Source organism: Haliotis cracherodii, unplaced genomic scaffold (genome assembly GCF_022045235.1).
Source record: "Haliotis cracherodii isolate W230 unplaced genomic scaffold, xgHalCrac1.p SCAF_7, whole genome shotgun sequence".
NCBI lineage: Eukaryota > Metazoa > Mollusca > Gastropoda > Lepetellida > Haliotidae > Haliotis > Haliotis cracherodii.
The window spans coordinates 57,215,628-57,230,760 of record NW_027266330.1 but is presented as its reverse complement, the minus strand read 5'-3'; positions in this window follow the sequence as shown (position 1 = coordinate 57,230,760).

Genomic DNA, 15,133 nt, shown 5'->3' with positions numbered 1-15,133 from the left:
TTGCTTTGTTGAAGACTGCCAAGAATTAGTCACTTCATCTTTATAAACCTTTAGAATTCTATGCTTATAATATAGAAGTCTTGTAACAAATGTTATATTGTGATGTCACTCTTTTTGTAAACATATTCTAGAATAATTCTTTGTTTGAATGTGAGTTCAAATGATTTTATATCAACGAATTACTTTATAAAAGGGAATGAATTAATTTATCTCCGAATACCTTCTATACATGTCTGGAGCCGTGAAGAGAATAGGTCTTCAGGTAACCCATACTTGTAAAAGGCGACTATGCTTGTCGTAAGAGGCGACTAAGGGGATGGGGTGGTCAGGCTCGCTGAGTTGTTTGATACATGTCGTCGTATCCCAATTGCGTGGATCGATGCTCATGATGTCAATCACTGGTTTCTGGTCCATACTCGATTATTTACAGACCGCCGTCATATAGCTGGAATATTGCTGAGCGCGGCGTAAAACAACAAACAAACAAGAAAAACTAGCCATGTCAGTGAGCGGAGAGATCCATGCATGAAAGACGAATGTCTGCTGAATGTGTTATTCTATTAATGCTGTGTGACATCCCTTTTGGAGCGACGTGCAGAAATACAATGTGACTACATTACATAGGGGTGAGTGTGCTCTAAGTGATTTACAAATTATGCGTCGTGTATATTCAGTACCTGATACTGAATATTATGTAATTGACAAGTGTACATGATCTATACATCGCACTAAGCCAACACGTTTGATTTGTTGTTTTACGCCGCACTCAGCAACATTCTAGCTACATGACGGCGGTCTGTAAATAATCGACAGACAGTCCAGTGATTGACATCACGCGCATCGATCCACGCAGTCGGGAGAAATTACATGCATCAACCAAGACAGCGAGTCTGACCACCCGATCCCGTTAGTCGCCTCTTACGACAAGCATAGTGGCCGTTTACAGCAAGCATGGGTTGCAGAAGACATATTCTACCTCGGATTTTCACGGCTCCCAAAACGTTTTATAAACATTCAATTATCTGTTGTCAATACATTATTGAAGACCAGAAACAAGAACGCTATGTTTGCAATATGCAATGTGCAATATGCAATATTTCACCCAAGAGGAGATATGTAACAGTTATATTTGTAAATCTGCAATGTACTTCTCAACCTTTGGTGTAAAAACATCAGTGCCTCACTCATGTAGCTAAATGTTTATAGTTCCTGTATATGCACACTGGGTCATATGGCCGCGAAAGCAAATAAAACTTGATTTCATTACCCGGACTTATTTACAATATGTAGCGCTTTAACAGAGCGGTATTTTAGGTATGGAAATTGTATTGTATCGTGGAGTAGCTGTAACGCCGCAGTCAGCCATATCCCAGCTGTGTGATATCGGTTTGTTTGTTTGTTTGTTTGTTGTTTAACGCCGCACTCAGCAATATTCCAGCTATATGACAGCGGTCTGTAAATAATCGAGTCTGGACCAAACAATCCAGTGACTGATATAATGAGCATCGATCCACGCAATTGGGATATTATGACATGCATCAACCAAGTCAGCGAGCCTGACCATCCGATCCCGTTGATCGCCTCTTACGACAAGTATAGTCGCCTTTTACGGCAAACATGGGTTGCTGAAGACCTATTCTTCCCGGATCTTCGTGGATGTCTGTTTGTAGTGAGTGAGTACTCACTCAAGATCTTCGCGGATGTCTGTTTGTAGTGAGTGAGTACTCACTCATCAGTGTGTATGTTATAGCGAATTCGGAAGATAATTATTATTTTTGATGCTAATTTCAAAAGTTAACCCACAAATCGGGAAAGATTGTTTTTGATATTCTGCGCAACATCCCCGTTTTACAACTAGTCGATACAGAGTCATATCAGGGAGATTATAATTAATTACTGGCATATAATTTCTTACATATATGTGTGTTTGCGTTGGGCTTTTTTATCCCTTCGTGTTGTTTAAGTAATGTCGGCATATATGTGATCTTTTTAACAGCCAATGTCATGTCGTTGTTAAAGGGTGCCGAAACGCCACCGTCATAAAAGAAAAATAAATCAATGTCAACATAAATTTATTCACATTTTTATTTCAACCTTTCCATAGTTTTTCACCATCACTGACCTTTGACATGGTCCCTAATGATGCTACCACAGTGCCGTTATGATTGTCATCTATTATATTCAACTTTGTGTAACTGTGTTTTGTATACCAAACAATGCTGGCATACAAAATGTCACGATGACCTTCCATCACTTTAGTCTCGAGATCAAAAGTGCTTATCAAAAGATGCACAAATAAATCTACGAAACAGTTTCTCAATAGAACGCTCGAATTACACATTTTACAAAGCGTTTCTTGCAAGCACTGTGAACTAAAATTGGCGCGCATGAGTAGGCCTAGCTGTCAGTAATGAGTGCTCAATGGCAAGGTCACGTGGACATCGCGATTACTTCCTGTTTGCGAGAGCAGTAGCACACAGGACTCAGCGGCAGATGTAGCGATTTCAAACGTCAATCGAGGTATGTGTTTGTGTATTTTTGTATATTGATAGTTTCATCAAGTGACTTAATGACACACGTTTGTCAAATATAATAGTTTCCTTAAATTTTATAAGGAAAAAATAGCATCTGTCACAGACTGATGTCGCGTTCCTAATGTTGTGATCGCGAAGTGACACACACACACACTCTCGGTGGCTCTCAGTGGCGATGTCTTTCCCATGTGAAGGTGATCGCATTACCTGGGTCGGAGAGTCGACATAAACACCATCTGTCTGGGGCGAATTGTATTAACTGTGGCCACTTTTATTATACACACGGCAATGTGAGTGGAAGAAGACAATATAATGAGCGAGGAATGAACTGGAACCACTATATTGGTTCCTTCACCGTAGTGAATGAAAGGCGACATTGAATTAATCGTCTGCGAGTTTGTTGGTATAGAATATTAGTTACATGGACCTGTGAACTTTGATTTCGTGTTACATAAATTTTTACATGAATTCGCAGATGATTTCATTCAAATTTTATAACTAAAGTTGGTATTTTCTTATTAAAAAAATATAGTCTACACTTTGTGTGGTCGCATTGAGTCGAAATGGTGAAGTATAGGTTATAGCTTATAAAAATCTGGGGCTGGTACTCCTACCTAATAGGTGATTTAATACAGTTATGTTTAATCATTTTACAGTTAGTATGTTCAGACAGTGTCACAAATGACATGTTCATAATCATATATAAGCTGGTTCATATTTCGGACTGATGCATAAAACGACAAATATGGACAAGAAATTACTCCATTAGCAAGATCCTGTTCTTCAGGATTGCTACCTATTCACTGTATATAATGCTTAATCATATATCTTAGCTATTATATCATACTCAAAATGCACATTCTGATGTCTCTCTCATTGAATGCACACAGCTGATGTCTTGAGAATAGTAAGGCTGGCACGGGTCACTCGGGTACTCGGGTTGGGTGGGTACTGAGCAGGACCCAGGTACTCACAGGGCTACCCGGACCCGTGGTTAGTCACATGATATATTGTTTAATTACAAAAATTATCTAGAACTCCATGGTTACACTACAAGTCACTTAGGTTCACATTTCTTTTTAACTATACGCTCATTCTGACTTTTCATATGGTTGAATACAGATATAACTCAAGTCAACTTCAGTGTATGCATGACCAGATTGTTTTATACATGTATCTAAATACGTTTTGCCAGGGCTATGGTAAAATAAGTCCCAATCGGACATTTTGAGACATCTCTTGAGACCTACAGTGGGTACCCAGGTAATCGGGGAGGGGTACCAGGTAGTAAATTTGGACTCGTCCCAGCCCTAGAGAATAGTTATGATCCAGATTATTGACATTAAAAATATGCCTGTCTGTCGTTCCTGTGGAGACCTTCCTGGTCGCCCAACAATGGGTTTCAGCCCAGAGCTCAGGAAAATGTTCGCCCTTGTCTGTCATTAACGTTATGACCTTCAAACAAACACATCTAAGTTATCTCTTGCAAATCTAGATTTCTTCAGTTTCTAAAAAAGAAGATATGTGAACTCTTTTCTATCACATTTTGAAAAAAACCTAAACCATTTTTGTCTTGAAATATTTTATTTCAGAGACTAATGTTAGTCAATGTTCACCATGGTTACCAGATCTGAATTTACATCAAGTAACATGCTTTGGTTTTATCACACAGTGTCGTATGCTTGTTATGTGTGAGAAAAAATAAACATAATTAATCACTTATATCTTGCACATTTGTAAGGATGATGATTGAAAGTAACTTGATATGAATTATCTGATCGATTAGGGTCCTCCGTGTCATATCAATTTCAGGCCAGACATATTTATTTTTTTCTTAAGGAAAAGTCACGCACAAAGTTTGCAAAAGCTAAAAATAGATAAATGAATAAATATGGAGGATATGATTGAAAATATTCTGTTTAAAAATCTCTTTGTGTCAGTTTGTTCTGTATGTTTTAATAATTAGACTTTTAATTAGAATTTCAAATTAGACTCAATACAACCCTAATCTCTCTTGAAACATAATTGTGAGCGACTTTATCATAATACTTGTTATACAATGAAGACAAGGTCAATATTATCATATTATCAGCCAAATGGACAATTTTATACAATTTTGTATTGTTGGGGTATCTGTTGCGATATTCAAACATGACTTTTGTTTTATATTGTCAGATTGACAAACACTTAGTCAATGAAAATACGTCTTTAAAATAATAAGAAATACTAAAAAATTTTTTTTGAAAAAACCTTTCCTCGTCTCATATTTTTATGGTGTGGAATCAAGCAAACTAGTCTTGTTTAGTTTGATATAGACTTGCCTAGGTTTCTAGTAAAACAAAATCTTTAAAAATATAAATTCAACAGTCATGTATGCTATGAACTGATATATAACGAACTATATACATGATGTAACAGAATTTGAAAAATTCATGTTTCTGCCCATGTGACCAACTGGACATATTAACCATGTTTTGATTGAATGGTTAAGTGAAACACGGAAATGATGCATTCACAATTTTTCTTGTTATGATGATCATTATTATACAGGAGATCGAAAGCTTGGGATTATGTGTATTCTGTATTTGTGTTTCCTCTATGGTAATGAACAAAGAAGGAGATAATTATGCCAGTTACATTTATTAAGATTGATAAGCGGAAACTGAAACTCACCACTCACCCTATAATGTGTTGGAGTTTTACCTGAAGCAAAGTATTGAGTCGTATGTTGGTTGGTTGGTTTGTTGATCGGCGTTACCACACTCAGCAAGCCTGACCACCTGATCCAGTTAGTCGCCTCTTACGACAAGCATAGTCACCTTTTACGGCAAGCATGGGTTGCTGAAGACCTATTCTACCCCGGAATCTTCACGGCTCCGTATGTGCATACAAATCGAGCATGTGTTGAAGGAGCGAGTATTGTTTTACACATCTTCCTGAGGCAAGGGAATTAACTGTAAAAGTCCAGTTTCCACCCTTGCTTAACCAGGCTTGAATTTCTGGGCTCGATTGTAGCGCCACCAGTGGTTATTTCCCTTCCATGTCCCTCCCATTGACCAATCAGATTCCACCTCTCTCTTGCATTTGCTTGCAAAGAAATTGCGGCGCCCATTGAAGGCGATCTAATCGATAATCAAGCTCTGTACTGTAATAAAAGGGGTCTTACTTCGCGAGGTGCATCAAATCATGTGAGCACTTTGGTTAAACACATGAAAAGATTTGGAAAATATCTGTAGACGCTAAGTCAATGGTACACAAGCTTTTCAAATCCTGCAATCGACCAAAATCTGCACAGCTGTTTACGAACCGGATGTCACGTTCGTTGCGCGAATTTGATCGGACTATGCATAGACTCATTAGTCCACCAAAAATATAACTCCATAATACCAGCCTAGTTTGGCAAGGGTGGAAACTGGACTTTCATAGTCAGTTATCTCCCTTGCCCCGGAAAGATGGGTTTAAAGCTGCTTTTAGAAATATTTCACAAATGTCATGGCGGGTGCAACAGAAATGGGCTTCATACATTGTACCCATGTAGGGAATCGAACCTGGGTCTTCAACGTGACAAGTGTACAACTTTACCATGAGGCTACCCCACCTACTAGGCTACCCCACCTACTAGGCTACCCCACCTACTAGGCTACCCCACCTTCTAGGCTACCCCACCTACTAGGCTACCCCACCTTCTAGGCTACCCCACCTACTAGGCTACCCCACCTACTAGGCTACCCCACCTTCCTGAGGTTGGTTGGTCAGGCTCGCTGACTTTGTCGATGCATGTCATTGATCCCAATTGCCTGGATCGATGATCATGATATCCTTAATTGGATTGTCTGGTCCAGACTCGATTATTTACAGACCGCTGTCATATAGCTGGAATATTGCTGAGTGCAGCGTTGAACAACAAACAAACAAACCTTCTTGAGCATGGGTTGAGTACTGCTAGTCACATGGAATGCAGAGATATCAATAAAGCTAATTCAGTTATTGCAATACAAACTTGTAGTCTATATCCCATTGACTTTGCTCAATTTATCATTTTTGTTTCATACAAGAAACGTAGCGTCTAAACTTTAATAGAGTAAGATTTCACAAATAATTCACATTCCATATATTGTCGTACAGTCAGTATTTTGAAGACCGCCTCCGTGGTCTAGTGGTAGAGCGTCCTCCCGGAGAGCGGAAGGCCTGGGGTTCGATCCCTAGCGCGTCATACCAAAAGACGTTAAAAGATGGTACTTGTTGTTACCCTGTCTGACGCTTGGCATTAAGGGACTAAAACAAGGACTGGTCGGCTCGGAGTCAGAATACTGTGTCTGAGTGGGGTATTCATGTTAAACTGCGGCATGGTATCTCAGTGAGCTGGCACTATAAATCGGCATCAGTCCGGACTAGTACAAGCAGCCACACACACACGTGCATGCACGTTGCTATATAAGTGCAATAATCTTGGACGCGAAGTTAAACCCAAATTCACCTTCACCTTCAATATCTTGAAACCCTGTTGTCATGGGAACCTCCGAGTCATGACAGAAAGTCTGTTTGGCTTTTATTCGTGAGTAGAAGAACCGTGATGAATACATGTTATGATGTATTATAAAACGTGTGGGTTATAAAGAGAACTGTTATTAGCAGGACTAAGTCAGGTGTGTTGTATTTACATAATCATGATAATGATCTCTCTCACTTACTCTCCAATTCACATCACCCGTCTAATCTGTGAGGAAAACATGCTAATTTATGATGAAGATAATGAGCATCCATGAAGCAGTGTCAGTGACGGCAGCTGCTTCAGCTGCTGAGACATGTACGACCCACATCAGGCATGCCAGACAGAATGACATACACACATCACTGAGAGCTTCTCCTGACCTTGACATTGCCTAAGAGATTGGACAGACACCAACTGCATTGTCAAGGACTCTTAACAACACTGATGTTAAACATTGTATTGTTTTTCCCCTGTTTGCAGGCTGTATTTTGCAAGAGCTGTACCCCATTACCTTAAAGGATCGCATTGTTTCACATGCTCACGGTTTAATTATCTAGGCCATGGTTGTTGACTTTGGCCACAGAATGTTTGATCTATTTTCGGTTTTGAATCTAATTGAATATTTTCAAGGAAATAAAAAAATGCTGTATTTGGTTGAATATGTTAAACGCATACTCATATTAGTATCTTTTAATTTTAGTTTTGTTGCTATGTTTTTATCATTTCTAATATAAAATAAATTTCAATCAACCCTGACCATTTTTTTTTTAAAATTCGTCTTTCCTAAGAAAACCTATTCAGTTGTAGCGCTAAGGTGATCGTAACTCCAATAACTTAACATAGACTTATAGCAGTCGTAGCGCTAAGGTGATCGTAACTCCAATACCTTAACATAGACTTATAGCAGTCGTAGCGCTAAGGTGATCGTAACTCCAATACCCTAACACAGACTTGTATCAGTCGTAGCGCTAAGGTGATCGTAACTCCCATACCTTAACACAGACTTATGGCAGTCGTAGCGCTAAGGTGATCGTAACTCCCATACCTTAACACAGACTTATAGCAGTCGTAGCGCTAAGGTGATCGTAACTCCCATACCTTAACACAGACTTATAGCAGTCGAAGCACTGACAACCCTGACATATTTTTTTAAAAATTTGTCTTTACTAAGAATACTTATACAGGGAAAGAAATTTGGTTTAGTATCAGTGATGAAGGAGTTGTGTGGTAGCCAAGTGGATAAGGTGTTGGCTAGTCACTCCACGTGCCTGGGTTTGATTCCCATACGGGTACAGTGTTTGAAGTAGGGTTGTAGGGATAAATTGAAATATCGATATATTGCTATTGGTCAGTACTTAAAGTCAATAAATCGATTGTTAAATCAGTTTCCGATCAACAGTATCAATTTCAGTTAGGAATATCGATAGTTTCGATTGTATTTACCATAGTTTTACAGTTTCAAAAAAATACATGCAATGCTGTTCAAATTTGTGTTTCTTTTGATCATGAGTGGTAGTAATTTACGCATGGTAATGTGGAAGTTCCTTTTTCATAAATTATTGGGGTAAAGAAAAAGCAAATGAGTCATATCTCAAACTTTACTTTTTATTTGTTGTTATGGTTATCACATTCAAAGGAAACTTCAGTTCCAAGGTTTAATTCAACTCTAATATCTACACTGAAACTATCAATATTTATCGCAATAGTTTCTTTCAATATCAATAGTTATCGCAATAGTGATTTCCAGACCAATAGTCACCCCTAGTTTGAAGCCCATTTCTGGTGTCCCCTCCCCGCCGTGATGTTGCTGAAATATTGCTAGAAAGTGGTGTAAGAACCCAGCTTAGTCAGTATTCTACCATGACATTGATGAATGCTTGATTCTGATTGGTTAGAAAGAGGTTTCCTTTTTGCTACGGAAACCCCTTTCAAATATATTAAGCCTTTCCAAAAAAAACCGTGCGTTTGAATACATAGCTAGCCTACATATCGATTCATAGAAAATGGCTGCTGATCGATCACCCCCATATGAACTGTAAAACATATCTATATTTCCTCTAATACATGCTCGGTCTCTTATACCATCCAGGTTTTTAATACACGCCAAGTCAAGGGCTCTCCTGAAATTAATAGATGGCATAGCTTCAAATAGAGGAAATACGGTAGTTTGATATCAGATGTTTTGGCATTCTAGGCTGCAACCCTGACTGCTTTGATGATGACATTAAAAAATTTATCAAATGAAATGTTTATGAAACTGTTAGGGAAATGTTCTATGGTGACCAGTAAGGGAACAATTTACATGATTTAAGCTATTTTCTCATTAAACAACCGACAATGAAAGTAAAATATAACATTATAAACATTGTTTGAAAAAACTTCATTCATGACATGTTGTTTACAAACCTTTTTGTGATAGTTATTTGTTTGCCATCTCTGTCAACCACCATCGTAAGGATTTGATAGAAGAGGTTTTAAAGTCCATCACTCAGAAAACACTTGTCCATTCAAAAATCCACAAAAACAATGTCCCGACATCATTAAAGTGTTTTGTTTCCGGTGCTGTCGGTTCAAGTAGAGGCTATTTGGTTATTCCAATGCAACCCGCTGATTTGGTGATAGTTATTGCATTTATATCGCATTTGAAACTATTCCTTCGCACTTGGTAGCTGTACACACGATATTGTTTGCGTTAATTCCGATAAGGCTTCTTTTCAAATAGATAGGAGGGCCTGTTACATCCCCTTCTCAGCTGTAGCAGCCTATACTCATCTCAGCTCCAGCAGCCTATACCCACCCACTTCTCAGCTCCAGCAGCCTATACCCACCCACTTCTCAGCTCCAGCAGCCTATACCCACCCACTTCTGAGCTCCAGCAGCCTATACCCACCCACTTCTCAGCTCCAGCAGCCTATACCCACCCACTTCTGAGCTCCAGCAGCCTATACCCACCCACTTCTGAGCTCCAGCAGCCTATACCCACCCACTTCTCAGCTCTAGCAGCCTATACCCACCTCTTTCTCAGCTCCAGCAGCCTATACCCACCTCCTTCTCAGCTCCAGCAGCCTATACCCACCCACTTCTCAGCTCCAGCAGCCTATACTCACCTCCTTCTCAGCTCCAGCAGCCTATACCCACCCACTTCTCAGCTCCAGCAGCCTATACCCACCTCCTTCTCAGCTCCAGCAGCCTATACCCACCCACTTCTCAGCTCCAGCAGCCTATACCCACCCACTTCTCAGCTCCAGCAGCCTATACCCACCTCCTTCTCAGCTCCAGCAGCCTATACCCACCTCCTTCTCAGCTCCAGCAGCCTATACCCACCCACTTCTCAGCTCCAGCAGCCTATACCCACCCACTTCTCAGCTCCAGCAGCTTATACCCACCCACTTCTCAGCTCTAGCAGCCTATACTCACCTCCTTCTCAGCTCTGGCAGCCTATACTCACCTCCTTCTCAGCTCTAGCAGCCTATACCCACCTCCTTCTCAGCTCTAGCAGCCTATACCCACCCACTTCTCAGCTCTGGCAGCCTATACTCACCTCCTTCTCAGCTCTAGCAGCCTATACTCACCTCCTTCTCAGCTCTAGCAGCCTGTAATCATCTCAGCTCCAGCAGCCTATACTAACCCACTTCTCAGTTCTAGCAGCCTATACTCACCTCCTTCTCAGCCTTCTCCTCCCATACCTTAACACAGACTTATGGCAGTCTGGCTAAGGTGATCGTAACTGCAATACCTTAACACAGACTTATGGCAGTCGTAGCGCTAAGGTGATTGTAACTCCCATACCTTAACACAGACTTATAGCAGTCGTAGCGCTAAGGTGATCGTAACTCCCATACCTTAACATAGACTTATAGCAGTCGTAGCGCTAAGGTGATTGTAACTCCCATACCTTAACACAGACTTATAGCAGTCGTAGCGCTAAGGTGATCGTAACTCCAATACCTTAACACAGACTTATGGCAGTCTGGCTAAGGTGATCGTAACTCCCATACCTTAACATAGACTTATGGCAGTCGTAGCGCTAAGGTGTTCGTAACTCCCATACCTTAACACAGACTTATGGCAGTCTGGCTAAGGTGATCGTAACTGCAATACCTTAACACAGACTTATGGCAGTCGTAGCGCTAAGGTGATCGTAACTCCCATACCTTAACACAGACTTATAGCAGTCGTAGCGCTAAGGTGATCGTAACTCCCATACCTTAACATAGACTTATAGCAGTCGTAGCGCTAAGGTGATTGTAACTCCCATACCTTAACACAGACTTATAGCAGTCGTAGCGCTAAGGTGATCGTAACTCCAATACCTTAACACAGACTTATAGCAGTCGTAGCGCTAAGGTGATCGTAACTACAATACCTTAACACAGACTTATAGCAGTCGTAGCGCTAAGGTGATCGTAACTCCCATACCTTAACACAGACTTATGGCAGTCGTAGCGCTAAGGTGATCGTAACTCCCATACCTTAACACAGACTTATAGCAGTCGTAGCGCTAAGGTGATCGTAACTCCAATACCTTAACACAGACTTATGGCAGTCAGAGTGCTAAGGTGATCGTAACTCCAATACCTTAACACAGACTTATGGCAGTCGTAGCGCTAAGGTGATCGTAACTCCAATACCTTAACACAGACTTATGGCAGTCTGGCTAAGGTGATCGTAACTCCCATACCTTAACATAGACTTATGGCAGTCGTAGCGCTAAGGTGTTCGTAACTCCAATACCTTAACACAGACTTATGGCAGTCTGGCTAAGGTGATCGTAACTCCCATACCTTAACACAGACATACGGCAGTTGTAGCGCTAAGGTGATTGTAACTCCCATACCTTAACACAGATTTATTGCAGTCAGAGTACTAAGGTGATCGTAACTCCCATACCTTTACACAGACTTATGGCAGTCTGTCTAAGGTGATCTTAACTCCCATACCTTTACACAGACTTATGGCAGTCAGAGCGCTAAGGTGATCGTAACTCCCATACCTTAACACAGACTTATGGCAGTCTGGCTAAAGTGATCGTAACTCCCATACCTTAACACAGACTTATGGCAGTCTGGCTAAGGTGATCGTAACTCCAATACCTTAACACAGACTTATGGCAGTCGTAGCGCTAAGGTGATCGTAACTCCCATACCTTTACACAGACTTATGGCAGTCTGGCTAAGGTGATCGTAACTCCAATACCGTAACACAGACTTATGGCAGTCGTAGCGCTAAGGTGATTGTAACTCCAATACCTTAACACAGACTTATGGCAGTCGTAGCGCTAAGGTGATGGTAACTCCCATACCTTAACACAGACTTATGGCAGTCTGGCTAAGGTGATCGTAACTCCAATACCGTAACACAGACTTATGGCAGTCTGGCTAAGGTGATCGTAACTCCAATACCTTAACACAGACTTATGGCAGTCGTAGCGCTAAGGTGATCGCAACTCCCATACCTTAACAGACTTATGGCAGTCTGGCTAAGGTGATCGTAACTCCAATACCTTAACACAGACTTATGGCAGTCTGGCTAAGGTGATCGTAACTCCAATACCTTAACACAGACTTATGGCAGTCGTAGCGCTAAGGTGATCGTAACTCCCATACCTTAACACAGACTTATGGCAGTCTGGCTAAGGTGATCGTAACTCCAATACCGTAACACAGACTTATAGCAGTGTGGCTGGTTCTTTGTACCAAGCAATCCTGATCCAGAGATGCTGTTGTTGAGATGCTTCGAGAAGACAATCCAATCAGTTAAACACACTTGAGTACATCCTTCCTCTGAATTATTTAAACAGAAACTGTGTCTGCAAGATTTAATGCCTTTGACCATGTTCAAGTTTGACCTGTTGTTAGGATGTGACTATTGAATCCGCTAGAGGGGGGTGCGCATTATACATGGGTGCGCACTATACTCAAGAAAATACGGTAGATTGAAGTGTTTTCTCCTGTTTCCTGTCTAATGATTGTATAGAAAATGGGTACAGACTTTCTTTGTGACCTTTGCACTAGTGGTGCATTTGGTTTCGGGCTAATAAAACTTTCATTTTCTTAAATTCATATCCACAAGGTTAGACTTAATTGGTGGTTGATTCATTTCTGAAACTAAAAACTATTGACTATTTCTTCAACTGTATTACACATCATACTGGGAAGTTGCTGTCGGAAAAAAAAGACAAAATAAACAAATTGAATTGGAGTGTCAAATTCTGAGAAAAGAAGTCAGTGTGAAATATAAGACAATAATTTGGGTTTACTTCTGAAGAAATGTCTGCAGAAAGATGACTCTGTTCACCTGGCAGAGTGGGTACGGGATGGTGGCTGTCAACCTTCTAGTCCCTCACTGGCAGCTTGGGTTGTACACTCCCCAGCATCATTAGCGGACGGAGTTACAAACATCCATATCACTCTTGTCAATTTGATACCGCCTCCCTGGTTTAGAGGTAGAGTGCCGCCCGGAGAGCGGAAGGTTCAGGGTTCGATCCCCGGACGCGTCATACCAAAAGACGTTTTAAGATGGTATTTGTTGTTACCCTGTCTGGCGCTCGGCATTAAGGGGCTAAAACAAGGACTGGTCGGCTCGGAGTCCGTATACTGTGTCTGAGTGGGGTATTCATGTTAAACTGCGGCATGGTATCTCAGTGAGCTGGCACTATAAATCGGCATCAGTCCGGACTAGTACAAACCGTCACACACACACACACACACACACATGTGCGTGCGCTATATAAGTGCAATAATCTTGGACGCGAAGTTAAACCCCATTTCACCTCACCACTTCGTCAATTTGAAGCCTTGAACTTTACACGGCTATCTGGTATTACCCTAGCTGATGTAAACTTATCTTTTAATGTCATGATAAGAAATATATATCACTGTCATGATAAGAAATATATATCACATATACATGCTGAAGGACATGACCAGGACTCCAGATACAAGGCTGTATTGGTGTATGTATGAATGGAAATATGCACGATACGGTGAGGGGTAATTTAGAAAATGTATCAGGTACGCATTGCAGCATACATGTGCAGTCTCATATTCATTTGTAGCTGTATTTCCCAAAAATTATATTGTGATTTCAAGCAGCGTATTTTCTAGTGCACACTTTTTTCCAAAAAAACACAGCTGTGTAAAGAGGATGCGCATTATACTCGCCAGAATGAATTTGTTTTTTTATGCAACAGGCATACATGTACAACAAAGAAAAAAGTTTTTTTTATTGTTTATTGACCTGTTTTGCATGAGAGTAGCCATGCTGTGGTGCCTATCTAAAATGAAATACAAGATTAATCCATTAAATACCATTCAGTACTCAAGTGTAATCTTTACTTTTGCCAGTACTCCATAATTAAAATAATAAGGATTACATACTGCTGATGGTGAAAAATTATCTGGAGCCATGCGTAACATCAAACATTTTGTTCATAACAACATGAACAAGGTAGAACTGCCATAGCTTGTTTGTTTGTCTGAATGTCATAGGGACTGGGCCAAAGTCAAGGACTAAAGTAATGAATTACCAGGATGTATGCAATCTTGGGCAATAATTCTAAGTCCTTGTTTTATGTGGGATTCATCTAGGATTGTAAATGAAGTGCCCATTGTCAACCAGGGGAAAAGACATTGTATCCAACATTGGGAATTATCTTAATCACGTTAAAACATCCTCACTTTCTTAAACTTTGATGTTTGTGATCGGGCTTGGGCTGTAACTCGACGGCTGTAACTCGACTCGGCTGGGTCCTGAGTAGGATCCAGGTACCCGCAGGACTACCCCTGGACCCTAGGTTAGTCACATGATATAGTGTTTAATGACAGAAATTATCTAGAACTCTATGGTTACACTACATGTCACTGATGTTCACATTTCTTTCTGATTATCCACAATCCTTCTGACTCCAAATGTCTGAATAGAGATAAAGCTTCAGTCAACTTCATGATCACATCTTTTTATACATGGATCTAAATACGTTTTGCCAGGGCTATGGTAAAAAAAAGTCCCAATCGGACATTTTGAGACATCTCTTGAGACCTACAGTGGGTACCCAGGTAATAGGGGGTGGGTACCCGGGTAGTAAATTTGGACTCGTCCCAGCCCT